Genomic DNA, 27537 nt, shown 5'->3' with positions numbered 1-27537 from the left:
CTAAATGATTTGAGGAAACAAGCAGGCATGTTCAGAATGTGAAATATTCCTCAGGAAAAATGACCTGGTTTCTGAAAAAAGTCAATGTCATGTGACAATGGGGGTGGGGGGGCACAGCATAGAGACTATAGTAAATAAACATTTTTAAAGACTTAAAAGCTATAACAGCAACATCCAAAAAATATTTTTAAAAGATTTTAGAGCTATACAACCAAATATAAGTGTACCTTGTTTGGATCCTGATTTGAACAAACCAATTGCAAAACTAAATGTTCCTTAGACAATTAGGGAAACTTTAAAATCATACTATATGGTATTAAAGAATATTTTTCATTAGGTGTGATATTGCCATGTGACTATGAAATGTCATTTTTTTCTATGTGTAACGAAGTATTTAGGGGTGAAATGACATGTAATATCTGGGATAAACTTTAAAAAACATAGTCAAACCAAGCAGAAGATAGGAACCAAGAAAGCAAAACGTGGTGCTTATTGGAGTTGGGTGATGGATTAATCCATCAGGGATTATTACCCAACTTTTGTGTATGGTGGAAAATTTTCACAATAAAACCTATTTTAAAAGTATGATATGATATATAATGTGACATATAATTCAGGTTTAGTATTTTTTACTGAATACCAATTGGTGTTCATTTTTCTTTTTATCTAGATACACTGTAAGCAGATTTTCAATTTTTCACCAAAGGAATTATGGAATCCAAAAAAAAAAGCATTCGAAATACAAAGCTCTTCCTCAAGCACCCTGAGAATGTCCAAGAAGCTTCTTCTACGGAACAAGCTCATGTCTACAGAACACAAAGCAAGGCAAAATCGTGCAGTCACCTGGTGACAGAGAGTGGGGTACACAATTCAGATATTTCCGTCTTTAAGTGTACATTCTGACCTGAATTGTGCAGTTTGGCTGTCTTGAATCTTAAAGTGCTTTCATAGTTGCATATTCCTCTCTGCCTTACACTGTTCAGACTCAGTGTGAATTGGAAAAAGTAAATCACTTTTTAAATTGGCCAGAGCAGCCATGGGAAATTCTGCCTGGGACAGTGGTTACAATGCTAGGGTGAGCTTAGTGTGTCATGATGCTCTGCTAGTCAGGGGAGAGTGAAGAGGATGCAGCTGTTGAGAGGTCATGAAAGCTCTAAGGATGACGTGGAGTGATCTGAGGAAAGGGCCCTGTGCCAAAGTGGGGTCACCACAGCCCTGCCTCAAAGGCCACAGGAATTAGGGCTCATTTGCCAGGGCTCCCTTTATTGACTTTACTAGAGGCCCGGTGCACAAAAATTTGTGCACCCAGGAGGGGGGTCCTTCAGCCCGGCCTGTGCCCTCTCTCAGTCTGGGACCCCTCGGGGATGACCACCTGCTGGCTTAGGCCTGCTCCCCAGGGGATTGGGCCTAAGCTGGCAATCAGACATCCCTCTGGCAGCCCGGGAGACCTTGGGGGATGTCCACTTGCCAGCGGGGAGCAGGCCTAAGCTGCAGTCTGACATCCTTAGTGCTGCTGAGGAGGCAGGAGAGGCTCCCACCACCACCGCTGTACTGGCAGCCATCAGCCTGGCTTGTGGCTGAGCAGAGCTCCCCCTGTGGGAGTGCACTGACCACCAGAGGGCAGCTCCTGCATTGAGCGTCTGCCCCCTGGTAGTCAGTGTGTGTCATAGTAACCAGTCATTCCCAGTCATTCTGCTGTTAGGGTCAGTTTGCATATTACCCTTTTATTATATAGGATAGAGGCCTGGTGCATGGGTGGGGGCCAGCTGGTTTGCCCTGAAGGGTGTCCTGGATCAGGGTGGGGGTCCCACTGGGGTGCCTGGCCAGCCTGGGTGAGGGGCTGATGGGTGTTTGCAGGCTGGTCACACCCCCTTCAGGGTGGGGGTACCCACTGGGGTGCCTGGCCAGCCTGGGTGAGGGGCTGATGGGTGTTTGCAGCTGGTCACACCCCCTTCAGGGTGGAGGTTCCCACTGGGGTGCCTGGCAAGCCTGGGTGAGGGGCTGATGGCTGTTTGCAGGCTGGTCAAGACCCCCTCCCCAAGTGGGGACCCTCACCCCGTGGAGGTTTGGCCAGCCTGGGTGAAAGGATGATGGCTGTTTTCAGGCTGGCCCAGCCCCCCGGCGACGGAAGCTCCCAGCCTCTCCTTTTCTTCTTTCTTTTTTATTCTGGGATTTATTTACCTTCTATAATTGAAACTCTTTAGCCTTGAGAGGAGCTCAGAGCAGGCCTTGGCAGGAAGGGAAGCTTGGCTTCCTCCATCACCAAGGGCAACCCACGCCTCCTGCTCGTTCCAGCTCCATGGCCACTGCCAGCTGAAAGCAGGTATCTGGGGTTTATTTACCTTCTATAATTGAAACTTTGTTGCTTTGAGTGGAGCTCAGAGCAGGCCTCAGCAGGCCTTGGCTTCCTCCATCATTGGGGCAACCAAGCCTCCTGCTTGCTCCAGCTCCGTGGCTGCTGGCCGCCATCTTGGTTGGGTTAATTTGCATATAGTCGCTCTGATTGGCTGGTGGGCGTGGCTTAAAACGTAGCAAAGGTACGGGCAATTTGCATGTTTGTCTTTTATTAGTGTAGATCCCTCATCTCATGCCTAGGTCGTCATTTGGGTCAGAGGTCAAGACTCTACTGGAGCTGATGATGACTCTACCAGGAGGCAAAGTGGAGAAACTCCAAAAGGGGCATATACTGTCACTGACAAAACTCTGTGGGGCATAAGGCATAACATTGTCTACTCACCAGAACATGGACTCACCTCTTAGTAATATGTGCTACAACTACTTCATTAATTTCTCTCTTTTTTTACTTCATTAATTTCTATTGAGAGAGGCTATTTGTTCTCTATCCAGGATACCAATCTGATCCTCCTGACCTGCTTCACTCAAAACAGATTTCAGAACTCCAGTGCTCTCTGCATGTCTGCCCACCCTTCATCTCCCTCTCCCCTGTCTTTGACACTTGCATTGGAGAGCCACAGCACAGCATATGGGTTTTCTTTCTTACCATACACTCAAACACAGCCTCCTGTAACAGCCTCCCTAATAATTGTTCTTAGTTGCTGAGGAGTGGCAATACCAGATTCATACCAGATTCCAGAAAGACCAGCCCAGAACCACCCTGCTCACAGTCCTGGCTCATGCACCCAAACTCTGGATCTCAGAGATAGTCAACAACTCAACAATAATTTCCTGAGAACTGACACCAGGCAAAGTTCTGAATAAATGGGTAATGAGCGGGGGGGTGGACTTCTGGGAAAAGAAAATGCTCCTGATGTGTCATAGGTGCAGGAGAGATGGGTGTGTGAAGAAACCCTTGTATAATATCAAGACACATAGAAGAGTATGGAGATAAGGTAGGAAGGTGAGGAGGGAGCAACTTGGAGGCACATCTTGATAGTGGATTAAAAAAAAAAAAGCTTTAAAAAGAGGTGAAGGGCATAAACGCCACTCTTGCACTTCCTTGATTAACCTGAAGTGCTCATTCCCGGGGTAAACAGTGACTTGCTCATCAGTGAGATCTTTATCTTTGATGTCACCTTTTCTTTCTTCTTTTATTTTTAGCTGTTTGACCCTGGACATCAGTAGAGGCTTCAGTACAGTGGTTCTCCCATCACTGATTTCCTTTAGTGCCTGAGATACCACCATCCCTTAGGCACACAAACTCATGCCCCAGATGTTCCCCTATTAAAATTCAACAATTAAATAACAGCCCTAGCTGGTTTGGTTCAGTGAATAGAGCGGGAGCCTGCAGACTGAATGGTCCCAGGTTCGAGCACATGCCTGGGTTGTGGGCTTGATTGGGGAGGGGGGGGGTGTCAGTACAAGAGGCAGCCAATTAATGCTTCTCGCTCATCACTGATGTTTCAATCTCTCTCTCCCTCTCTCCCTTCCTCTCTGAAATCAATACAAATATATTTAAGAAAACAATTAAACAATAGAGAGGAATGGGGCTTGCATTCTCAGCCTAAGTTTTCCCTTGATAGGTTGGATTTTTGCCTTATCATCACTTAGCTAAGACTGAGAGGTCAGGATGGTGGGAGGCAGAAGTTTGTTTACAGAAAAGAGGAGTTTTCTGGAATCTGGATGCTCTCTGGGTCAGGCAGCCAGTGGCTGCCAGTGTCTAACAGAAACCTCCAGCTGCCCTCTGCAATCATAGAACTGCCAGACCTTCCCTGGGGAGAAAGAAAAGAAATCAGAGGGCCCCACCTGACCCTTGATACTGGCCAGGCCACGAGCATTTGATGCATACTTGGTTCAAGGGCCCCCAAAAATGAGCTCTTTGAGTCTCATTTTTTCCAGCTTTGTCCACCCGAATTCCACCTGCTGCTATGTAATTTCCTGTTTTCTGCCACTTTTAATTTTCCTTTCCATTATTTATCCATTTCGGTGCTCTCTGTCTTCCTTCTGCCATCCTTCTCCCCTGTACAGACGTTTGGGCATGCGGCTCCCCCAAACCTTCCTTATCTTCTTAAATTTACATTTTCTTCCACCAGGGGTCGGCTTTGTTTCTTTTTTTCAGAGGCTGATGCAGCTAGCCACAGAGCAAGAGATCTTAGTCCAGACACATCCTTTTTGGGGATTGTGATGAGGCCACAGGCGAGATGCGCCCAGGGGGTGGAAGTTACCAGAGTGAAGAAAGAGCTCGCCAAGGGGGAGGCTGGAGCCCTCTCTACCCGCCCCCCCCCCCCCCCCCACAAAGTCCGTTCCTCGCCCCGTTTGAGGCATTTGAGTTGGATCAAGTTCCCAGGGTTGGAGATACCGTCAAGTGCTGGGGGATGGGTGCAGTCAGTACCCGAGACTGCAAAAATGCAAATGCCTGGGCCGTGCGTTGGGCGGCTGCGTTGGTGGGTCAGGATCCAGCCAGAAAGAAGGGCCCGCGGGCCACCGCCCTTTGCCCTTTGGGCCTGGGGAGTGGAGAGACTTAGCTCCGAGAGCTTAGCCCCAGCCCAGGAGGAGGGTCGGGAGAAGGGGGCTGGGGCTGGGGCTGAGCCCTGACACGCTCCACCAGGCTGGTGCGGGTCAAACAGCTCCGTGCCTTCGAGGCCTCCCAGCCGGCCGGGTCGTAGGGGTGAGCAGCCAAAGCCCAATTCTCTTAGAACCCAGGATGGGACATTCACCTCCAAAAGCGTTTTCTTCTTATTTTTCCTCCTGTTTCTTCCTTCCCATTTGTATCCCTCTGGCTGTAAACCAAGAGAGGAGCCCAAAGATAACACGTCAAGTTAAATTAAAAGCGTGTGGCTTGTGCGCTCCCGGCCTCTCCTCCTCCCTTATAAATTGTGTTTCAAAACAACATGGTGACTTTGGGACAAGACTTTTCTATCTCATCCACATCACAATAGAGATGCAGTGAATGCGGCTGCGAGATGTTGGCTGTGTCAGATTCAGTCCCGCGGGCTGGTTTGGGCCAGCAGCGAGGCTCCGCTTTGTGTTATGTTCACGGAGAAGATATTAATTAAAAGAAATACATGATTAAAAAGTAATGAGTTGAATAAAAATTATCTCAGCTCATTTTCTGATTATGTTAATTGTTAAAAACCCTTCAATCACGACGTTGCAGTCAATGGGCTTTAATGTGAAATTAGTGGGCTCTTGATAACTTACAGTCCAGAATAATCCTGGCGGTTTAGTCATCATTCCTAATAACAAGGATGCTGCTAAGAAGAGAAATTTTACATGATTTTGATACATTCAGCCCTTCCCCCCACGTGTCATTAAAAAAAAAAAAAAAAAAAAAGACTTAGCCTGCCCGCAGTTTCCAACTCCTCCTTCCGCGGATCCACCGCGGGCTTGGCGGAACCACGCTTGTGTTGGTGCCCCTTCCACTCCCCGCGAGCTGCCCCTCGCGGAGACCTCCGCGGGTTGCGGGTTTCTGGGCCGGGTGCGCCCTGGAGAGACTGGGCGCGCAACTTACTCCCACTCCCTAACCCGCCCCTGAGGATCCGACGCGCGGCTCGGAGTCCAGGGCTGCGAGGGAGGGACGGGAGGTGCGGCATCCGCAGCTACAGGAGCTGGAGGGGTCGCCCAGAAGGCTTGGGCTTCTGGGCGGCAGTGGAACGCCCGAGGGTTTGCTGAGCAGGGAGGGCCGGGTGGTGGCGAGTGAGTGCGCGCCCACCGCTGTGCGCTTCCGGCACTTCGGACGCCACTGCCCTAAGAGCCCGGGCCGCACTCCCGGCGGGTGCAGAGTAGGCCCTCCATAGTTGCATTGGCTTTAACGAAAACTAGTAAACGAGGACGGGATTCTGATGACTGATGACGGCCAGCGGTCTTGCAGCCCCTGGACGGCCTGGGCCGCCAGAAAACAGCCACACTGCCCGCGGCCAAAGTCCGGGCCGGGATTGGGGATGAGGGAGAGTGAAGCTGGTCGAGGGTGAGGAGAGCTCTTTCTCTTACAGCACCATAAACACTTCACTCTGAAGGAGCCAAGGAAAGAAGTGCGCTACGCCCTCCTTTTGGGCTTCTTGGGGAGCAGACTGTGCTTCGCAAACTGAGGTTGTGAGGGAGGTGCGACCGGTAGAGTCGTGGGTCCTGGACCTTGGATGGGTGTGGAGATGGGTCGCCCGAGGCGGGAGGGAAGGGGTGCTGGACGTCTACAAACCCAAACACTTATCATTCGAGGTGCTTTGACGCCTTGGCCGATCAGCACCCAACATCCGGCGAGAGCTGAAGCTATCAACTGCAGACAGGAAGGGAATCGATCCCCATTTTTCTCCCAAGAGAACTAAGTGGAGGACATTGCATTTCCGGCGTTCAAACTGTCTGAAATTATACATACACACACACACATACAAATGTCTACAGATATCGATATGCAAACGTATGTGAGCTGGGGGCGGGGCCGTGAGGTAGGTGGAGACTGCCTTTGTGTCTTACAGATTTGATTCATTGCCAGGCCGGGAGGCTTTGTGTCTCAAAGTGCTTTTTCAAAGCTTCTACCTTGAAGACAACCTGGGTGGGATGGGAAATCTGGTGTTTCTGTGTGTGTGTGTGTGTGTGTGTGTGTGTGTGTGTATGTTTCTTTTGTGCCTCAAAAAGAGCAATTTTCTTTTAAAATGTCTATGTTTTCACCTTCTCAAGCCAAAGCACCCAGAATCTTCCCTGGGGAGTGGGGGCCAAAGGTGTCAGCGACTGCCTGGGACAAACCCCACGGCTAGTTCCTATTTGCATCTGCTGTTAGGCTGAGGATCATTTCAATAAATAACAATGGTCGGGGATGGCATCTAGAGGGCTTGTCGGCAACATTAAAAAACCAATAGAGTTTATACTTCTGCTCTATCATTTCTTATTGATTAGAGTAATCAAGATAAAAAGCTAGCCGGGCTCAGAGAACTTCAGCGGCATGTCATTAAAGATAAGAGTCAGTTAATTCTGGAGCTGGAGTAATGTGGCTGGAATGAAGGGTTCATTTGCATGAGATGCTGAGCCCAGCAACAAGGGGACAAAAATCACTAATTAGGATTGCAGAGTGTCGCGGTCTCCGCAAGCACCCTTTCCAGTGCTCAGAGGAAGAGGGGATGGTGTTTATGTAAATCCGGGCAGCCTCTCTTGGTAGAAGGTGATTATCACCCAGCTCTCTAAGCCATCCTTCCAGGCTCCACGGCCCACCTGGGTGGGAATGCGGGTCAGTAAGGTCGAATCCACTCCTTCCCTGCCCATTCCACTCCCAACCCCCGTGGCCACCGAAGGAGGCTCCCCCACACCGTAAGTAGCTCTTGGTGCGGCAGTGAGTCCCTCTGGCCAGTCTTAGCCGCTCTGGGCTCTGGCCTGATCTGGCCGCCTGGGGAGTGCGGGTTGAGGGGTGCGAGCACAGTAGGGCTCAGCACACTGGCCCTGCAGGGAAACTCTGGGATTCCCCAAAGGAGGTCCAGGTCTCAGGGCCAAAGTCCTTGACTCCCAACCTGATGACTGCCTCCTCTTCATTCCGCACAGGCAGTGCACATGCACGTGTGCCTGGGTGCGCAGGAATGTGCGCCCCCTGAGTGGCTGTGTGCACGCGGTGAGTCCGGTCTTGTGTAAATGTGGGTATGCTTGGGGAGCTTGCTACCACGGGACCGTTTTTCTGGATGCGTGTACACAGTGTGAGGACATTCGTGTACTAGTAGATGGTCTGCAGTGTGTGCCATGTGTACACTTGCGATATTGTCTATATAGGGGTGCGTGTATGTGGCGTGAGGGGCGGGAAGGGGGTGGGGGGGTGACAGCCTGGAGAGGTTCCCCAGAGGGAGAAGTGCTCCGGACTTCACGGGTTTGGGGGCCGAGGGATGAGATGGCAGCTGCAGCACGAGGCCCAGGAGGGCACAGGAGCCAGGCTGCATCTCCCAGGCCTGGGGAAGGCGGGGCGAGGCGGGGAGGCGAGGAGCCATCTTGCCCAACGTGGCCCCTACTCTCCGTGCCGTCCCGCGGGTCAATCTACCTCCCCTCTCAGCCGCGGGAGGCTGCCTCGACCCACCCGGGGAAACTGAAAGTACCCAAAAGGCACCCACGTGAAAGGCACCCACGACCGGCTTTGTGACTTAGTGAGAGACGAGGCCGCGGAAAGGCCGCGGGACGAGCAGAGACTGCAAGTCCTCGCCCGGGCCGTCCTTTCTCTGCCCGAGGGAGCTTGGGATTCAGGTCCTCCGCGGCCCTCCAGGCCCGGTGCTGCGGGGACTCCGCCGGCCGCCGGAGCAGCTCCCGACCTCGGTCCCTCCGGGTCAGAGCGCGAGCGGGGCGCGGCTGCTGGGCAACCCCTCCCGGGGCGCGTCCCACTCCCCAGCGGCCTCCGCAGAACTAACTTTGCCTCCCACTTGGCGGCGGCGTAAAGGCATCACGGCCTGTCTGTGCGCGGTGGCTGTCCGCGTGGGAAGGGGCAGCGTTCGCACACTCTCGCCGGCCTCCCTGCGTCTGCTCCCCAAGCGCAGCGAACCTCTCGCGCCCCCCGCCCCCGCCCCCAGCCCACAGCGCCGGGCAGGGCGGGCCTGCGGGGCGCCCGGGACCCCACGGAGCCTGCGGCCCGCGCACCGTGCGGGCGCCACGCACCCGCGCCCCGGGCAGGCCTAGCCGCGAGGCCCAGTGCCCGCAGGGTCGCCCCGCACTCCCGCTGGACCGAGGTGGGCGCGATGGGCAGTGGGTCCAGGACCGGGAGGTGCCCGCCCGGAGGAGCGCGTTTCTTTGGTGTTGGGGCCCCGCCCCCATCCTCTCTCGGGGATTATTTCTGTATCCGTGCACAGCCGGGGCTCCCTCGCCACCCAACCCTGGGCCTCCCCATACAGAATAAAGTCAGTCTGTATTTAATGGTTATGGCGGATGGGAGGGGGGTTGGCAGAGGTGGGAGAGAGGCCTTTGGCTCTCAAACATCGCTCCTGACGTCGTGCGAGCCAACCAACCCACCACGACCCCATATTCTTGTGCGGGTGTCTGACTCGCATGACAAGCGGGCTGATTTCTTCAGTACATCGCTGGGAAATGTAGTGAGTGATAATAGAGATTTCTCTTTCATTTTTTACGCTTGACTTGGTTATTGTTGCTTTTCTTTTCCCGTGATTCCTTCTGAGGATTAGCTCTGACTTCCCCACTATTGGCGGTCAAAGTGGCCCCGACTCGGGATGACAATTGACGGGGATCAAGGGATTGCCCATTCTGTGCCTGTAAGAACGGATTCGTGCCAGAGAAACTCATCAAGTGGAGGCGGAGAAGAAAGACCGTGCGGGGGTAAATGTATTCATTGAGGAGGGTTCTCCCAAATTGCTTCTAAGTTTTTTTAATGAAAAGTAACGATTGCAGCAATCAGCGGCTTTTTGGCGGATTACAGATCTGGAGGGAGCTGCGGCCCTGCATTGAAAGGCGCCCCCGCCTTCGCACGGGGCAGCCGGTTCACAGGAGCGGGGCGGGGGCGGGGGGGGGGGTGGTGGGGGTAGGGGCTCCAGTCGCCAGACAAAGGCGGGAGGGGGCGAGCCCAAGAGGCGCCTCCTAGCGCAGGGCGCGCCCCGGGAACTGAACGAGGTGCTACCCACCCGGGAGCTCCCCACGGAGGACGGCGAGGGCAGGGTGCAGGAAAGGGTGACGAGAGAGATCCACCTCTCCACTCTCACCCGGTCGGTTCCCAGCAGCCGGAGCGAAGAGAGGGACCGAGCAGCTGACCGTGAAAGGTGGAGGAATGGAAGGTGCGACCTAGACCCTCACTTGCACCGGGACCTGAGCTGGGTAGCTTCTAATTTTAGGAAAGACTTATTTTGCAAACTGGAACCAAAGTATAGACGACCCCCCCACCCACACACACACACACACACACACACACACACACACCCTCCTGGGAAGAGTCTCCCAGTGTTACCGGCTGGAGGAGGAGGGAAAGCTAGGTCACCTCCCCCGGGCGGTGGCCACACAGCCCCAAGCTGGTGCGCTCCCGGCTCCCACCGGCTTTGGTCCGGCTCGCACCGTCCCCTCTGCCGCCGGAAACCGGCGCACGCACGCCTTCACGGAACCCAGGTCCACAGCCTCCCAGCCCCAGGACTCGGGGAGCAGCCTTAGAAAATGCGCGCCGGGGGACCCGAGGGCAGAGCACAGCGCTATTCCCACAGAGGCGGCGGCGGAGGCCTAAGGCAGCCGCATTCAGCCTGACTTTCTTACACATTTTTTAAATCGTCTATCTTGGCAGGGGGGTGGGAGGGGTGTTTCTTCAGGCCGACTTCTGTAAGGCTCTCTGAAGTACCTCGGGGAGCAGAGAGACAAGGGTGGGGACGAGGAGAAGAAAAAGAAAGACTCTCCCCTCTCCTCCCGCCACCCCTCCTCAAGTTTAAAAAGAATGAATCCAGCAGGCAAGTCTGCAGCCCTGAAGGTTTAACTTTTTTTCTTTGCAGCTTGTCAATGCGACCATTGCTTTGATGGGAGGCTCCTCAAGGTGACACATTTCTGAACTTCACCCCTTTTCAAGCTAACTCCCTACCTCCTTGTTAGTGGCCAGCTCTGAACTTCTGCAGCGTGTTTTTGTGTGAGTCAAGGCTCATTCACAGGCGCTTTTGTGGGCCTCTCCTCCTTTCAGGCCTCAGCGTGTTACACCAATTAAAGGGCGACGTGCTGTAAATGTAATGGGCCGGGCAGCGATTGTTTCTGACAAGCAACAAAACACATAGATCCACCCCTTAGATTAGGCCGTTGAAGGGGAGGTTGAGGCCGGTCAGTTTACTGAATAGTTTGTGAACTGTAATTCTGAGGACTCATGTGAAAAAAAAGTCTCTTCCCACCTCCCTCGCCTTGCTCCCCCTCTCCATTAGCTAAAGAAAAGAAAGAAAGAAAGAAAGAAAGAAAGAAAGAAAGAAAGAGCAAGAAAGAAAGAAAAAAGAGAGCGAGAGAAAAACAAGTGACATCCCTGGGGCAGAACAGGGTCACTAAAGATAAAACCTTGGTTAGGGGCTTGTCCAGTCATTTGCACGGTTTGAAAAGCCCCTTCAGTTCTTTCCCCGCCTTCTTTTCTCTTTGAAGTTGGCCCTCAGTTTTACTGGCCATGGTGGCCTTCTCCTCTGATGGTGGGCCTGGTTCCCCCCACATTAGACGGGAGATCAGCGTAGAAGTGAGGAAAAGGCAGGTTGTCTTAGGAAATTCCTTTGGCGTTTGATCTGTCCTCCTGGGGCACAGATGAGTGCAGGGCAGCAGCCCCCCCCCCCCCCCACTCCACTCAGGCCTATGATGCCAGCACTCTGCCTGGGCTCCCTCTATCCTTCTGGGATTTCCTCCTCTTTTCCAGGGTCTTGCATCCACCCTGGCTTCTGCAACTCTTTGTCATCACCTGACAGAGCGCCCATTTCAGCTGGAAAGGAGAGGTTTATAGGTTTGGAGGCTCCATCTTCCTGACAAGTTCTGAAGCCCAGACAAGAGTTGTCCAATGTCACAAAACAAATAGCTGAGTTCTAATCTCCCACCCCACCCCATAAGCACCCACCCTCCCACAAATCACTGCCCCACCTCCCCAAACTGCCTCTTACATGGCTTCTCTGACACCATCCCTCCCAGCCCCTCCCCCCCACCCTCAGCTGAGGCTTTGTTTCTGTGGTCCTGCCCTCAACTCTCCTGCTCTCCCATTCTGCACACTGCACATCCCCAGCCCAGCTCCATTCAACAGATAGTTATTGAATATCAGGTACATACACAGAATGAATGTTTTGCCTTTTCTGGGAAACTTCCCAGCCACTCTTTTTTTTTTTTTTTTTTTTTTTGAGGTTTTTTCTTCTTCTTCTTTTTCCCCCCAGCCACTCTTATTCACTCAGTCCCCTCCCCACTCAAACTCTTCTACCTGGAATTCCACTGTCTCCCCCATCACTTTCTTCTGGGAAATCTCCTATGCATTCTTCAAGACCCTGCTCAAAGGACCCTTCCGTGAAGACACCCCAGGGTGTGAAGACCCCAGGGAGGGAAGGAGGTTTAGCCTTATTGAGGACTGCAGCAAAGCCCAGGGTGGGGGAGGCAGCAAAGGAAGGCGGGAGAGAGATCTGATCTACAGCCTCGTGAGCCATGTCAAGAATTTTGGATTTCACCCTAGAAGCAATAGGAAGCCACTGAACCGTTTTAAGCATTGAACGTCCCTTGCCTTGAGAATAGAAATTGTGTCCTTGTCATCTTTGTGTCTACTCCTATCCCAGTGTCTGGCACATAATGCTCAGGAACCAATTGCTGAGTGCATACCCCAAAATTCATTAAACGCATACCATCCAGGCCTTCCTCACGTGATAATCTGGCTAACCAGGTTGTAAGTGCCAGGATGGCAGGAACCGAGTCATGGTGTTTTCTCAACAGAGCCCAATTAATACTAGCTCCATGCTAGGAATATAGTACGCACTTGTCCACTGACTATAGGCATGCAAGGGAGAGAACTTCAGGAAGCCCGAGGCTTCATGTCTTTGCCAGTACTAATAACCTTACCTTGGGAAGCACATTTTATAAACCACTCTGAATCCATGGTTTCTTCATCAATAAAATGGGGATAATGCCACTTAGTTCCTGGGTTATAGGGACTAAACAATACCATTTGTATGAGAATTACTTGATTGCCAAGGAATACATTAATGAATAAAATTAGTGCATGCCCAGGGGCCAGGGCAAGAGCAATGGTGAGGGGGTCACTTTAAGCAAACAGGATCCTGGGAGAACTCCTCTGACTCCCAGCCGCCTTCCCCTCTCTTGCTGTTGGCTCAGAGCCCAGCTAGTCCCACATCTTCCCCCAGGGCGTGTCACCGCTGCTGACACCCTTCACACTTGGCTCCCCATGCTTATGCTCTAAGAAGCCTGTTTCAAAGAAGCCCGTATTCTCTTGTTACACGTAGAAGACTGCACTTGGAGCCGGGACAACTAGATTCTGGGTCGCCATGGCAGAAATCACACCGACTGATTCCTACTAAACCAGGCTAAAGAAGCCCTCATGGCAAGAGCAGCCGGGGCCCACCAGCCCTCTGGCTGCTCACCAAACTCTACTGCCCAGTGACTGTGGGTTTTTGTCTCGGAGGCCCATACTTCCTTGGGGATAAAACGTGAGTACCAGAGCAGGGACCGCTGACTTGCTGGGGGATGCTGATGCTTGTATGTGTGTGTGAATGTGTGTGTGTCCCAAACCACCTTAGTTAACCTCTGACAAACAGTGGGAAAAGAATCCCCCCAAAGGAGAGGGGGTTGTTTTTATTTAAATTTCTACATCCAAATCAAACTCCATTTTGTTTGTTTGTTTGTTAATCCTCACCCCAGAATATTTTCCCATTGATTTTTAGAAAGAGTAGGAGGGAGGATGAGAGACACAGAGAGAGAAACATCTATGTGGGCCAAGCCTGCAACCAAGATATACGCCCTTGACCTGAATCAAACCCTTGACTCTTCAGTCCGCTGGCTGAGGCTCTATCCACTGAGCCAAACCAGTTAGGGCCAAACTCCTTTTTAAAAACATTCAAGAAGCCCTAGCTGGTTTGGCTCAGTGGATAGAGCATCAGTGTGTGGACTGAAGGGTCCCAGGTTTGATTCCGGTCAAGGGCACATGCCTGGGTTGTGGGCTTGATCCCCATTAGGGGATATGCAAGAGGCAGCCAATCAATGATTCTCTCTCATCATTGATGTTTCTATCTCCCTTTCTCTCTCCCTTCTCTCTGAAATCAATAAAGACATATTTTTAAAAAAATAAAAACATTCAAGAACAGAAAGGAGAGAGACATGGGCTTTTGATGTTTCCCTCCCCTGCCTTCATCTGAACATTGTTTAACCTCAAGGAGCAGGCATAGAAGCTAATGTTTGTCAAACTCTGAAGCCAAGTCAGCCAGCCAACCTGCCAGGGAGAACTCCAGGAGCAGGAGGGAGCCTTCACATCTTCCCTGTGGCAATGGCTTTTGTGTGTGGGACAAGCGGATGCCAAGCCAGAGGCCTGCCTGTGGAGGCTAACATGAGAGTGAATGCTTCCTTAGAGACCTTCTCTCCAACCTGGTGTGTGTGCTGCTAAATCCTCACTTGGGGCTGACACAGCAAGAGCTACCTCTCCTGGTTCTTAGGCTGCACGAATCCTTTAGCCACAGGAACCCAAGTTGCTTCAGCTCAGTGACGTTTTAAGTGATGTCAGTCAAGGACTACACCTTTCTTTGTATTTTCTTGCACCAGATTCCTCCCAGAGAATATTTTTCAGACAATAACCTCCTCGGGTGAGGGAGTGGTTAATTTTCATATCTTTGGGGGCTGGGGGTGCAGAGCAGTGGAGAGTGGCCTTGACGAGCAGTACCAGAGGGAGCAAAGGCCTGGAGAAACTTCCCTGATACGAAGCAGCTGAGGATGGACCAAGCCTCCTATCCTGGAGAAGAGACTAGCAAACACGGTCTACAGTGCCACTCGAGGGAAGGTGGGGGAGGCAGGAACCTAAGCAAGTGAATTCAAGTACATCTGAAAAAGAATAGGCTAAATTAGGATTCCATCCTCGGGCCTGTTCCAGGAAATATTTATGAAAACTTGGTTGAAAGAATGCCACCATCCAAACCCTGATTTCGCTATTTTAGAAAAGCCCTGTTTTCTTTTCGGTTTCTGATTAGAAAGTGTTTTCCTGATTTTGTCTTTGCTACTGGTGTGTGACCTCTTAACTTAATTTTGTGTATTTTTGTTTGTTTGCTTTGTTGTTGTTTTTGCTTATACAAATCGATTGCCCTGGAAACTTTTTGCTGTCATGGTGCAGCAAAGACAGGGGAAATGTAGAACATTAGTAATTATATAGTGTGCACCTAATTCATTTAATCAGTAGTTATCAAGCATCCTTAATGGTTCATACCCACAGCCTAGGTTTACATCTGAGGACATCAGCCTGCTGCAGAGATCACTCATGTTTGTCTCAGTGATGCAGAAAGAGGAGTGTTCTTAGTGGTCTGAGGTTAGAATCCACCAGCACACTTCCCTGCTGTCTTCTGCCTCTGCCGTGGCCCCAGCTGAGCCACTGAGGTTGGTGCCTAGTCAGGGATGCACTGTCCAATTTATCCAAATAGCCAGTCGATGGGAGTGAAGATCGAAAACTTAACGTTTCAAACAATTAATTTTTGACTTTTCAGTCCTTTGCCTGAGCTGGTAAAGAAAATGCTCCTGGGTTCCTTCAGTTTCCCTTCTCAAGGCATGCTGTTAACTCTCTGAGAGAACTCGCAGAGTGTGGAAAATGTTATACATGTGGGAACAGAAACTAAATTTGGTGCATTTTTTTGGTCATAAGCCAAAAAACGATGGATGGAATTCAGGGCTGTTGTGTACCGTTGCATAGGTCGAACTCTGCACAATGAGAGAGGGATGCATTCAATCAGACTGTGGATGGAATCAGGTCTCAAGCTTATCGAGGTGGGGGTGAGGAGAGCGGGGCCTCACCCATGCTAGTAATCTTTATCTCACCAACTTGGAACTGCCGTAGGCGTTTTAAATAAAGCATTTCTTTTGGATGAAATGTCAAAGTCACTGAGGGTGTCTCAGCATTGGTGGAAAAACAACTCTCCCCTACCGCCAGCCAAGGCAGTGATCTAAAAACCTTTATGTGGGGAAAAAAATAAACATAAAATAAAAACCTTTATGTGGGGTTTATGTTCAGGCCCCAGCCCTCTTCTGGACTGCTAGATCTTCGTGTTTGTCTTGCTTCTCCCACCTCCTCCTAGGCTCCAGTCAAAGAGACATTTGCAGAGACTAAGGAAACTGGTCAAGGAAGATGAAGCCTCTCCCCACTCCTTTTTGATGTGTGAGTGAGTTCAAAGTACCGGCTCCTTGTCAGCTCCTTGAGGGCAAAGATCATGTCTGTTTCTGTTCAATTATATATCCCAAATGTCCTTGGTAAAAATTTGTTGAATAAGTTTAAAGAATGCATGCATTACTAATGTCTTTCTTGTATGATAGCAGCTCAGATAAACCTGAACTCAATGAATGAAACCCTCAATTTACCTGATTCTTTCCCTATATCACACTTTGTGAAAGAAGCTAACAGAACTAGCTCTTATGAGGAATTTAGTATCAAAAAAACTAACCTCAATTTAATAGTTAATGAGATTAGGATTTGCACAGATTCAGCCCAATTTCCTATATCTTTTACATGGAGATTCTTAGCACCATAGAAGTCATTCAACATTTATGGAGCAAGTCCTATATGCCAAAAACTGAAATAACTTATGCTTTAAATTTACTAATTCATTTCACACATATTTAAAGTAATTACCCCCCAAGGTTAAAAAAAAAAAGGCAAGCATCACCACCTCCATTTCCTCTTTGTCATACGAGGAAACGAGGAAACGAGGGCTCAGAAAGGCTCATGAGGTGCCTGGGGTTCCTCTGCAATACAGCTGGCAGGAAGGGGATGTTCTGATCCCTAATCCAGTTCTCCTTGGGATCTCTTCCACTGGAACTGCTATTTAAAGTCATGACTCACATGTCATCAAGAGGGAGCAGATATTGTCAGTCTTAGAAAGAGAAGAGAGTAAACGTTTTAGAAACACTTTCCAGTGAAGTTATATATATGTATATATAAAAGCCTAAGCAACCATTATGGCTGAACGACCAGAATGACCGGTCACCAGTCACTATGATGCGCACTGACCACCAGGGGGAAGACACTCAACACAGGAGCTGCCCCCTTGTGGTCAGTGCACTCCCACAGCCAACCTCCTATGGCCCCTCCCCCTGGCCGGCGGGGCCACCATCAGCTCCTGGTGCTAAACCATTCGTAGATGACCTGCTTCTGATTTGGGGTTTCATACATAGTAGAGCAGCTCCCTCGCTGCAATCTATTGAAAGTCAGCCCTTGATACAAGTGTTTGTCTCACTCCCATCCTCTCCCTTCCCCGGGGGCCCGCCCACCCACCGAGGTGGCGATGCAGCAGCAAGGGAAGGAGGAGGGAGGGATCTGGGGAACCTCAAGGTGGCGGGGCCCTGATGGCAACATCAGCATCCATCCCTTCTGCACCTGGCCTGGTGATCATCACCTCCTCTCCTGACCCCACCAGGGCCTTTGGGCCCTGGGCTGGGGCAGGGAACCGAGCATAGGTGGCAGCGGACATGGCCCCTTTCCTGGGGTGCCGAGGGCCGGCTGCCTCCTCGGGGCCAGTGGCCAACCTCCCATGGTCCCTCCCCCTGGCTGGCCAAACTCCTGCAGTTCCTCTCCCCGGTTGGCAGGCCCCAATAGCTCCAATCAGGGCCTGCCGACCAAACTCCCACAGTCCCTCCCCCCCCCCCCACAAATTCGTGCACCAGGCCTCTCTATATATATAAAAGGTTAATATGCTAATTGTCCCTCCAACTGTTCAACCAGTCACTATGATGCACACTGACCACCAAGGGGCAGATGCTTCGACTTGTAGGTTAGCTTGCTGCTGGGGTCCAGCCCATCAGGATTGGGCAAGATGGGCCAAACTCACCCTGGAGCCCTCTTGTGGTCACTCCCCGACGCTGATTGTGTACCAATGGGGTCCGTTGGCCTGACCTGCACCCTCTCGCAATCCGGGACACCTCAGGGGATGTTGGCGAGCCGGTTTTAGCCCAATCCCCACAGGCCAGGCTAAGGAACCCCACCGGTGCACGAATCTGTGCACTGGGCCTCTAGTTTTTAATAAAAGCATTTTCTGATTAACACAAAGCTTTTATCAGAAAATGAGTCAATATACTTCACTCCTCAGTATACCCATTAATCTAAATTTAAATCTAATTATGTAGGATTTAAAATAGAAAAAAAACAAGGTGTTTTTGGATATTTCTAATAATCTGAATAGAAAATTTCAGCATGCCTTTCCTTAGTAGATGCTTGATGACATATACCCTCTCCCAGGCCCATCCCACCTTGTGGTGGCAGAGAGATGGGCAGACCTGCCCAGCTAAACTAGTACAGGGCTTCAGAGAAAGAGAGAGAGATTAGGGAATACCTGTAGTTTTCCAAGAAGTTCAGCTATATTCCCTGATATCCATCCAATAACCACCAGCCCTCCCCAATATATATGTACTAGTAAGTTTGAATGGGTTTTATATCCTTACAATCAAATTTGCTTTGATTAGGACAATGATGACAAAGGCCACCCTCAAGATGAACTGGATGAGAAACGGTGGAGAGTCTGAATGATCAATGTCCTGGGGAAAACTGCAATGCCAGCTAAGTCTGCTTTGCATCCTTCAATTTCCTCACCTTCCCCAACTCCTTTTTTTTTTTTTTTAAATATATTTTTTTATTGATTTTTTACAGAGAAGAAGGAAGAGGGACAGAGAGTTAGAAACATCGATGAGAGAGATCGATCAGCTGCCTCCTGCACGCCCCTCACTGGAGATGTGCCCGCAACCAAGGTACATGCCCTTGACCCGAATCGAACCCGGGACCCTTGAGTCCGAAGGCCGATGCTCTATCCACTGAGCCAAACCGGTCCAGCATTCCCCAACTCCTTAACTACCCCCCCACCCCCATTCCTGTCCCACATCCCCGCTGACCTTTGCTCCTGAAAGGTCCTAATTGCTGCACTCTTCTTAGGCCTGTCCTTTTTGGCTTACTGAGGGCTGTCTTCTCTCTTTGTTCTCGGTTGAGGAAGAGAGAGCTCATGACTTTCCCTCTTCTTATAAAGGTACGAGCCCTATTGGATTAGAGCCTTACTCTTATGACTTCATTTAACCTATATCACCTCCTCATAGGCCCTATCTCAGCATACAGTCACATAAGGCCTTAGCGCTTCAAAATATGAATTTGGGGTAGGGAGGACACACACATTCAGTCCACAATGCTCCCTCAAAATCCATGTTCTTCTCACATACAAATACTTGTACTCCATTTCAACAGTCCCAAAGTCTTAACTCATTGTGCCACCAAACTAATGTCTAAAGTATCATATAAATATTATCTAAATCAGATAGGCTGAGACTCTAGGTAAGGCAAAATTCCTCTCCTCCTGTAAACCTGTGAAAGCAGACAAGTTAGGTGGCACCATACATGGTTATCATCCTATCACTCCTCCTGCATTTTACTCCAAGCAGCAAGGAAGACTAAAGGTTCCAGTCCAAATAAAGGTTTTATTTTAAACTTTGGTGTTGGTGACAAAGAGAGCTATGGCTTATGTTTCATAATTTGTGTACTTTCAATTTTATGCACTTTTAATCATTTAGCTGATTTTTAAAATATTTACCACTTTTTCTTCTGGGATATCAGGGGCACATCACTCTAATTTCCTCCTGGCTGTGGGCACACCCACGAAAGGAGGAATGAGGACTCCACTGAAGGAGCTGCTGGCAGAGCCTGTGTGGCAGCTGCTGTCCCAGGGCCCTGATCTGGGCCTGGGGTTTGGCCTGCTGTGGGGCGGGAGGGAGTGGAGGCTGGATGACAAGAAAAACTCCTCTCCATGCTGGCAGAGGAAGGAACCAGAGACTGCGTGTGGGGTGGAGTCACCAGATATGACTATATATTTGGAATAGTAGTTCTGGTCCTTCCATCAGTGATGCTAAGAGCTGAGAATGAGGCATAGCAACTCTTACCCACTCTGCCACGGGGGGCGAAAAAGGCAAACCAAAATGGCAATTTCCTGTCTGAGGGAGCTTTTGTACAGTGTTTGCTCAATCCAGCGAAAGACAAAAGTACCTAGAAATGCCTTGCATGGCAAAGAAGGGCTACATTATATTGGACCAGATTTGGCCATGAAGTTGTGCAAAAACTCCCAACTCCTTAAAAGATACTGATTGCTTAAAGAGAATTTACTGATAACTTGAAAAACCATGGAGCCAACCCTGAAATGTTTTATGAATAAGTCCCACAATGCAGAGTTTCAGTTTGGGAAGATGGATGGTGGTGATGGTTGTACAACATTGGGAATGTGCTTAAGGCCAGTGTACATTTCAAAATGATTTTTTTAAAAGTCCCACATTAAAAAATAAGGCATTTCATATTTAGAATTAATGCCATCTTTAAATATATAATACCAAAATGAAAAGACCGAAGGCTTTAGTAACTGTCTAAATCAGAAATTCTAGGTTCAAGTACAACCTCCCCAAATACCCAGACTTGCTATTAGCAGGGTTGTTCTCAAGATGGCAAAGAGCTAATCAGACAAATTTTCCCTTGGTTGAGCTGGTATTTTAGTGGTAGAGCAGGGATAGGGGAGGGAGACCGGGAGAAATCTCCCTCTAAGCAATGAAAAAAGGCTGGGCTGCCCACCAGAGCCAGGCAGCCACCCCCTACCCGGGCCACAGCCACCAGCCTTCATGCAGAGTGAGTGCAGGACAGGGCCAGGGACTCAGAGCTCCAAATCACCTCCCCAAGAGATGCTGCCCATCCCGCGCCCAGGCGGTCCTCGGGGCGGCAGCAGACGCTGAGCTGCGGGGGAGATTGGCTGGCCCTCGGCGGTCCACCTCGGGGCCTCCCAGGGCCTCCTGTGATTGCGAGGCTGGAGCAGCAGCCTCCCTCCCGCTCCTCGGCCTCCAGGTTCAATAGGATTACATCATGGAGCAAGTATGCGGGGCAGCCTGAGAATCAAAGCCGTCACAATCAGCGGCTGGTTAACTGTAATGTTGCTGAAACACATCCTTCCCACCCGCTCCTCCTGCCCCTCTGCCCACCCCAGCCCTCTGCTTTTCGTACCATTAAGGGTAGCATTATTGGGGAGAGGAAAATCTGATCAAAACTGTCGACTGCCAATGGCAGATTTTCTATGGATTCTATAAAGGCCACCTTAACGATTTCCCTAATTAATGGATGACATCTTTGGCTGAAGGAGAGGCGATGGATTCGACTCTGTCTTCGTCTTTGTTAACCTTCTAATTAACTTTCGTAGGTCACCCAGGTCTCCCAAACCTAAAAAGTGAAGAGGCCCATTGTGTGAGGAGCAGTAAACTTACTTTTTCTGCTCAGGCACTTAAAAGAGAGAACGATTATAGGTCGAGAAAAATAACTTCATTTAAAAGCTTTGTAGCCCATGAGAATGCATAGGACCCTCCCTTAGAAAATAATTGAAACACCTTTTATACCAATATTTCTATGCATAATAAAAACAAATTAGCAAAGTGCATCTAAATTCAGCAGCACTTTCAAATTACCTTTTTTGGAATGTAAGCCTCTGCAAGTCAACAAAAGGAATGGGGTTTAGAGAGAAAATGGCAACTGCCGTGGCCACCAGCCTTTATGCAGCGTGAATGCAGGACAGGGCCAGGGACTTGGATAGCGCCAAGTCACCTCCCCAAGAAATGCTGCAAGCATGCTGCCCTGGCCCAGGCTGGGGTGAGCTGCCTGGGGGACCCAAAGACTATTAGCAAACGAACAGGTCTTTTTCTGGATAAAGTTATCTCTGAGGGGTTCAGAAACATTTTAATGGTCTTAGTGAAAACAGAAACCATGATTGTAGAAAAGTCAGAAAGTAAGATTAAACCCGCTGTGATCAGTGAAATTGGTAAACCAGGATGATAATAAAGTAAGATATAAATCGGTTGGAGCCTTAGTCTTGGTAGGTTTGCCAGACTATACAGATGCGTTGAGGCTGCCTCTCCAGCTCCTTGGCATCTCTGACCAAGCTGAGGAGACACCCGAGGGGAGAGCAGGGGCTCAGCCTAAAATGGTACAGAGATGGAGGCTCCTTTACAGGAGGGCTTTGCTGGTGGGAGCTCCTCGGAGATTCCCAGCCTAAGGACAAGAGCAGCAGTGACTTTAGTATTGTTTTTCTTGTTATAAGTAGAACCAGAAGTCATTGTAGGAAAGCACTAAAACTGTCAAGATTTTAATGATGTCTTTCCATTCCTTTTTCTATGCACCCCAACATTTTTACACAGTTCAGATTTGTATCTTTTTGTTTGTTCTTTTTTTTTTTTTTTTTTTTTTTTTATAATAATTTTTATTTCTTAAAGTATTACAAAGAGTATTACATATGTCTCCTTTTTCCCCCCCATGACATTCCCCCGGCCCCTACCCCCCGCCCCCTCCGCCCCGTGTCTTGTGTCCATTGGTTAATCTTATATGCATGCATATAAGTCCTTCAGTTGGTCTCTTAATCCCCCCCCCAACCCTCCCCAGGCTCCCCATTGTAGTTTAACATTCTGTTCAATGTTGCTCTGCTTCTGTATCTACCCCTGTTCTTCAGTCCATACTGGTCCCCTTTATTTGTCCCAACCTCACTGGAGTAGTCTCAACCTCACCAGGGCCGTCTGAGCCTCACCAGGGCCGTTTCAACCTCACCGGGGTCGTCCCTACCTCACGGGGGCCGTTTCAACCTCACCGGGGTCGTCCCTACCACACCAGGGCCGTTTCAACCTGACTGGGGTTGTCGCTACCACACCGGGGCCTTTTCAACCTGACCGGGGTTGTCCCTACCACACCGGGGCCGTTTCGACCTGACTGGGGTCGTCCCTACCTCACGGGGGCCGTTTCAACCTCACCGGGGTTGTCCCTACCACACCGGGGCTGTTTCAACCTGACCGGGGTTGTCCCTACCACACCGGGGCCGTTTCGACCTGACTGGGGTCGTCCCTACCTCACGGGGGCCGTTTCAACCTGACCGGGGTTGTCCCTACCACGCCGGGGCCGTTTCGACCTGACTGGGGTCGTCCCTACCTCACGGGGGCTGTTTCAACCTCACCGGGGTCGTCCCTACCTCACGGGGGCCGTTTCAACCTCACCGGGGTTGTCCCTACCACGCCGGGGCCGTTTCGACCTGACTGGGGCTGTTTCAACCTCACCGGGGTTGTCCCTACCACACCGGGGCTGTTTCAACCTGACCGGAGTTGTCCCTACCACGCCGGGGCCGTTTCGACCTGACTGGGGTCGTCCCTACCTCACGGGGGCCGTTTCAACCTCACCGGGGTTGTCCCTACCACACCGGGGCTGTTTCAACCTGACCGGGGTTGTCCCTACCACACCGGGGCCGTTTCGACCTGACTGGGGTCGTCCCTACCTCACGGGGGCTGTTTCAACCTGACCGGGGTTGTCCCTACCACGCTGGGGCAGTTTCGACCTGACTGGGGTGGTCCCTACCTCACGGGGGCTGTTTCAACCTCACCGGGGTCATCCCTACCTCACGGGGGCCGTTTCAACCTCACCGGGGTTGTCCCTACCACGCCGGGGCCGTTTCGACCTGACTGGGGTCGTCCCTACCTCACGGGGGCCGTTTCAACCTGACCGGGGTTGTCCCTACCACACCGGGGCTGTTTCAACCTGACCGGAGTTGTCCCTACCACACCGGGGCCGTTTCGACCTGACTGGGGTCGTCCCTACCTCACGGGGGCCGTTTCAACCTGACCGGGGTTGTCCCTACCACGCCGGGGCCGTTTCGACCTGACTAGGGTCGTCCCTACCTCACGGGGGCCGTTTCAACCTCACCGGGGTCGTCCCTACCTCACGGGGGCTGTTTCAACCTGACCGGGGTTGTCCCTACCACGCCGGGGCCGTTTCGACCTGACTGGGGTCGTCCCTACCTCACGGGGGCTGTTTCAACCTCACCGGGGTCGTCCCTACCACACCGGGGCCGTTTCGACCTGACTGGGGTCGTCCCTACCTCACGGGGGCCGTTTCAACCTCACCGGGGTCGTCCCTACCTCACGGGGGCCGTTTCAACCTGACCGGGGTTGTCCCTACCACGCCGGGGCCGTTTCGACCTGACTGGGGTCGTCCCTACCTCACGGGGGCTGTTTCAACCTCACCGGGGTCGTCCCTACCACACCGGGGCCGTTTCGACCTGACTGGGGTCGTCCCTACCTCACGGGGGCTGTTTCAACCTCACCGGGGTCGTCCCTACCACACCGGGGCCGTTTCGACCAGACTGGGGTCGTCCCTACCTCACGGGGGCCGTTTCAACCTCACCGGGGTTGTCCCTACCACACCGGGGCTGTTCCAACCTGACCGGGGTTGTCCCTACCACGCCGGGGCCGTTTCGACCTGACTGGGGTCGTCCCTACCTCACGGGGGCTGTTTCAACCTCACTGTGGTCGTCCCTACCACACCGGGGCCGTTTCGACCTGACTGGGGTCGTCCCTACCTCACGGGGGCTGTTTCAACCTCACCGGGGTCGTCCCTACCACACCGGGGCCGTTTCGACCTGACTGGGGTCGTCCCTACCTCACGGGGGCCGTTTCAACCTCACCGGGGTCGTCCCTACCTCACGGGGGCCGTTTCAACCTGACCGGGGTTGTCCCTACCACGCCGGGGCCGTTTCGACCTGACTGGGGTCGTCCCTACCTCACGGGGGCTGTTTCAACCTCACCGGGGTCGTCCCTACCACACCGGGGCCGTTTCGACCTGACTGGGGTCGTCCCTACCTCACGGGGGCTGTTTCAACCTCACCGGGGTCGTCCCTACCACACCGGGGCCGTTTCGACCAGACTGGGGTCGTCCCTACCTCACGGGGGCCGTTTCAACCTCACCGGGGTTGTCCCTACCACACCGGGGCTGTTCCAACCTGACCGGGGTTGTCCCTACCACGCCGGGGCCGTTTCGACCTGACTGGGGTCGTCCCTACCTCACGGGGGCTGTTTCAACCTCACTGTGGTCGTCCCTACCACACCGGGGCCGTTTCGACCTGACTGGGGTCGTCCCTACCTCACGGGGGCTGTTTCAACCTCACCGGGGTCGTCCCTACCACACCGGGGCCGTTTCGACCTGACTGGGGTCGTCCCTACCTCACGGGGGCCGTTTCAACCTCACCGGGGTTGTCCCTACCACACCGGGGCCGTTGCGACCTGACTGGGGTCGTCCCTACCTCACGGGGGCTGTTTCAACCTCGCTGGGGTCGTCCCTACCACACCCGGGCCGTTTCAACCTCACCGGGGCCATCCCAGCCTTACCGGGGTAACAGGAAGTTTGGCCCTCTGTCCCCTGCCGGAGGCTCCCCACTAGACAAAATCTCCAGGCATTCCTGGTGCTTGCACATCCAGCGCTCCTGCCCTCCACCAAGTGCACAGACTGCCTGTCTGCTGACCCGCAGCGCCCCACCAGAGACTGGGACCAGTGGGCATGTTTGTGCGCTTGCTGGTACAGCAGTTCCACAGTGCCGGCCGAGTCAGGCCCAGCCCTGGCCGGCCCTGGACCCGACTCTGCCCCCCGATTGCGTCCCTCCCTATGCAAGGAGCTGAAATCTGCAGCCTGCTGGGATGGGCTCTGTACTTGGTGCTTCAGCACATCCTACTCAGTCTCAATGCGCTTCTTTCTATGCGAGGAGTTGAAATCTGCAGTTTGTTGGGTTGGGCTCTGTACTTGGTGTCACATCCTACTCAGTCTCAATGTTCTTTCTCTCCTTCCAGTTGTAGAGCTTCCACTGGGCCAAGTTTCCCATGGTTCTGTATGATAGGTGTTTGTCTGATATTTGATAGTTTCGATGTTGTTGTGTGAGGTAGCACGCACAGGTCTCTTCCTTATGCCGCCATCCTGGTTCTCCTGGGTCTGCTTCTTGAGTGTGTCTCCCATGGCTGCGAGCAGTTGAAGTCTGCAATTTGTTGGGATAGGCTGCAAAAGCGCAGGTGGGTCTTTTTGTGCACCTGGCACAGCTTGGATAGGGATGTAAATTGATTAAGGCTGAGACTCAGGGAGTCGCCATGGCGGAGCAAATAGCACTGGCTGAGTCTCCGCGGCCCCTTGACTCTCTGCCAGGGCTTTGTGTCCCCCAGTGCCGGCGAGCAGCTGTGCAACAGAGTCTCCCTCGCTTTCTGATGGCTGCAAGGCCGTGCTGCCTCTCCCCGTAGGGTCTGGTGCTTCATGATCCCGCCTGAACCAGCTCAGTGGATTTGAAAGTTTGCAGAAGAAAAGGCGCTTCTACTTGTGGGTCTGGCACAGCCCAGATGGGAATGTAAATTGCGTAGGGCGGGATCACAGGGAGTCGCCAGGGCGGAGACTCAGCGGCCCCTTGCCTATCCAGGACACCAGGACTTTGCGTCCCCCAGTGCCGGCGAGCAGCCGAGCGCCAGAGCCTCCCTCGCTTTCTGACCGCTGGAAGGCCGTGCTGTCTCTCGCCTTGGTGCCTGGGGCCTCAGAGACCCGCCCGAACCAGCTCAGTGGATTTGAGAGTTTGTAAAAGCACAGTCATTCCCTCTTGTGCCTCTGGCACAGCCCTGAGGGTAGGGCGGGGTCACAGGGAGTCACCAGCGTGGATGAAATAGCGATGGCGGCGTCTCCGCGCCCCTCGCATCCCCGGGACACCAGGATTTCTTGTCCCTCGGTGCCGGCGAGCAGCCGCGTATCAGAGCTTCCCTTGCTCTCCGACCACTGCAAGGCCGTGGCCGCCTCTCCCTGTGGGATCTGGGGCCTCAGAGACCCGCCCCGAGCAAGCCCAGAGGATTCGAGGGTTCGTAAAAAACCGAGAATCCATTTGCAGCCCGCGTGGCGTGTGACTGCGTACCTCTGGTTTTGGTGCCTCCGTAGCTCCCACTCAGTCTCACTGCGCTTCTTTCTTTTCCTCCAGTTGTAGATCTCCCACTGGGCCAACTTCCCCATGGTTCTGAGTGGCGGTTGTTTACTTCATAGTTGATAGTTTCAATGATGCTGTGAGAGAGCAGCACACACAGGTCCGCTCCCTACGCCGCCATCTTGGTTCCTGTTTGTTCTTTTAATACCATATGATGAGTATTACTCTGTGTCATTAAAAATGGGAACGGGGCCTGGCCAGTGTGGCTCAGTAGTTGAGCGTTGACCTAAGAACCAGGAGGTCATGGTTTGATTCTGGTCAGGGCACATGCCCAGGATGCAGGCTCCATCCCCAGTAGGGGTCGTGCAGGAGGCAGCCAGTCAATGGTTCTCCCTCATCATTGATGTTTCTATGTTTCTCTCTCTCCCTCCCCTTTCCTCTCTGAAATCAATAAAAATATTTTTTTTAAAATAAAAATGGGCACAGAATCCTTTTGGGGTCCTGCCCACACACTCATATTGAAGGTGTAGGGGGGCAACTTTATGACATTTCTCTTCTGGAAAGCTACCACTTGTGGGAAAACAAGTGCTCTCATGCATTGCTATGGGGGTTTAAATTGCTACAACCTCTCTGGAATAGAGGTAATCTGGCATTATTTATCAAATTACAAAGCATACATCTTTTGAGGCAGCAATTCCTCTCTAGAAATTTTCTGTAGAGATGTATATGTGCCCAATGCCACATGTATAAAGTTATT

This window comes from Myotis yumanensis, unplaced genomic scaffold (assembly GCF_028538775.1).
Source record: "Myotis yumanensis isolate MYYU_CA2020_CCGP unplaced genomic scaffold, mMyoYum1.0.hap1 SCAF_6, whole genome shotgun sequence".
In the NCBI taxonomy this organism is placed as follows: Eukaryota; Metazoa; Chordata; class Mammalia; order Chiroptera; family Vespertilionidae; genus Myotis; species Myotis yumanensis.
Note: the sequence above shows the minus strand (reverse complement) of the source record.